We start from the raw sequence: 2,500 nt of genomic DNA, 5'->3' as shown, positions 1-2,500 counted from the left end.
CTACTAATATATGAAGTATTGAAGTCACTTTGGGCCCTTAGCTAAGCAAGTTTTGGTGGTAGAATCTTAATAATAGTAATATGAGAGGTAGTGTGATGTGAGCCCCCCTGTGTGTACATACGTATCTTAAATGAATGTTCACAGCCATGTCCTCACTGATACACTATATTTTGCAGTGTTATTGTGTATTGTAAGCTTTCTTGGCCTGTAAAGCTTAGTGTGGGAGTAGCTGGTGGTCCTGCATCTGCAACCACTACCAAGGGGCCTCAGTTTTCCCCAGACTGGAGGAGAATGGTGCGTGTGTAGCAGTGAGGTGGGTAAGCAGGTGGAGAGCAGGTGAGGTAGAGCAGGTAGCAGGTAGGTGGCGCCTCACAGGATCACTGAAGGATTAAAACATTTGGAAGTGAATTTCAGTGAGAAGCTTCATCCTAAGATAATGAAATGTATTGTTTAGAAAGACAAGAGTAAAGAAAATATGCTGGAATGTTTGCTTGCTAAAAATGTTTATCTTCATAGTGTAGACAGCTACTACTTGTATGATAGTTAGCTTGTATGATAGTTAAGTCAGTGTTTGATAAGCCTGCCAATGGTAACACTGTACACAACATATTAGGTTAGGTTAGGTTAGGTTAGGAAACTTGAGATGAAGTTACAGAGAGAAGGATAGAAGCCATAGGAGGGTAGTTTGGAAATGAAAGCTTTGTGCCAGACTATGAAAAGCTTGTGATATGTCCAAGGCAACAGCAAAAGTTTCACCAAAATCTCTAAAAGAAGATGACCAAGACTCAGTAAGGAAAGCCAGAAGATCACCAGTAGAGCGGCCTTGACGGAACCCATACTGGCGATCAGATACAAGGTTGTCAAGTGATACATGTTTAACAATCTTCCTGTTGAGGATAGATTCAAAAACTTTAGATAGGCAGGAAATTAAAGCAATAGGACGGTAGTTTGAGGGATTAGAACGGTCACCCTTTTGTTGTTGTTGTTGTTGGTAGTGATGGTGGTTGTGGTGATAACTGTAGTGGTGGTAGTGGTAGTGGTAGTAGTAGTGGTAGTAATAGTAGTGTGCAACTACTACTACTACTACTATTATTATTCCTACCACTACTACTACTACCACTACTATATTTTTCTGTTCCTACTACTACTACTACTACTACTACTACTACTACTACTACTACTACTACTATTACTACTACTATTATTATTATTATTATTATTCCTACCACTACTACTACTACTACTACTACTACTACTACTACTACTACTACTACTACTACTACTACTACTACTACTACTTATTGCAGGAGTGTCTTGTGAAATGACCCAGGAAATGAAGAATGGCTGGAGTGTGCCTGTGAAGAAGACACTGAATTACAAAACAGTCATAGAGGTTTTCTGTTTCCCGCCCTTCAAGTTGCTACTACTACTACTACTACTACTACTACTACTACTATTAATAATGAGGAGCCTCGCTGTGTGGGTAAGTTAGGAACGGCCTGAGTTACCAATGATGTGGGTAGGTCTGGGAATGGGCAGTTATGAGTGATATGGGTAATTCTAGGAATGGGGTCAGTTAGGAGTGGTTTAATTAGGGGTGATGTGAATTAGGAATGGTGTGGATGAATTAGGAATTATTATTATTATTATTGTTATTATTATTATTATTATTATTATTATTATTATTATTATTATTATTATTATTATTATTATTATTACTGAAACAACAATATATCGTATTTATTTGCATGTAATTAGTGTAACTGAATGATTTACAAGAGAGAGAGAGAGAGAGAGAGAGAGAGAGAGAGAGAGAGAGAGAGAGAGAGAGGGGGGTGGGGGAATAAACTCTCTCTCTCTCTCTCTCTCTCTCTCTCTCTCTCTCTCTCTCTCTCTCTCTCTCTCTCTCTCTCTCTCTCAACTCTTTTATTTCCTCCTCTTCTTCCTCTGTCTACTATTTTTCCTCCTCCTCCTCCTCCTCCTCCACCTACATTTTTCTCTCTCTCTCTCTCTCTCTCTCTCTCTCTCTCTCTCTCTCTCTCTCTCTCTCTCTCTCTCTCTCTCTCTCTCTCTCTCTCTCTCTCTCTCTCTCTCTCTCTCTCTCTCTTTTAAGTTGGACACTTTGTCAGGTCATACTTGTTGCATTAGGAGAGAGAGAGAGAGAGAGAGAGAGAGAGAGAGAGAGAGAGAGAGAGAGAGAGAGAGAGAGAGAGAGGGGGACCGGTACTATTAACACTACTACTACTACTACTACTACAGTAACAACAATAACATCAGCAACCTTTCTATATCCTTCTCTCACTCTCCTACAACAACAACAACAACAACAACAACAACAAATATCCTACGAAATCAAATAATTTTTCTCATTTGTGTATGACAATTCTCTCTCTCTCTCTCTCTCTCTCTCTCTCTCTCTCTCTCTCTCTCTCTCTCTCTCTCTCTCTCTCTCTCTCTCTCTCTCTCTCTCTCTCTCTACTGAGCCAGTCCCCAGGCCTCT

At 40.0% G+C, this 2,500-nt stretch overlaps 1 long non-coding RNA gene across 3 annotated transcripts in view; it reads left to right on the top strand.

Annotated features, from left to right (window-relative positions):
* LOC135098799 (uncharacterized) overlaps window positions 1-2,500 on the top strand; it is a 25,584-nt gene that overhangs the window by 3,217 nt on the left and 19,867 nt on the right. For all 3 annotated transcript variants that reach the window (XR_010267394.1, XR_010267393.1, XR_010267392.1), the window contains one exon: window positions 1-1,483. This exon is cut by the window's left edge. This is a non-coding gene — a long non-coding RNA (uncharacterized LOC135098799). The remainder of the gene's footprint in view (window positions 1,484-2,500) is intronic.

This window comes from Scylla paramamosain, unplaced genomic scaffold (genome assembly GCF_035594125.1).
Source record: "Scylla paramamosain isolate STU-SP2022 unplaced genomic scaffold, ASM3559412v1 Contig82, whole genome shotgun sequence".
In the NCBI taxonomy this organism is placed as follows: Eukaryota; Metazoa; Arthropoda; class Malacostraca; order Decapoda; family Portunidae; genus Scylla; species Scylla paramamosain.
Note: the sequence above shows the minus strand (reverse complement) of the source record. Positions and strands in the feature narration are given on the sequence as shown.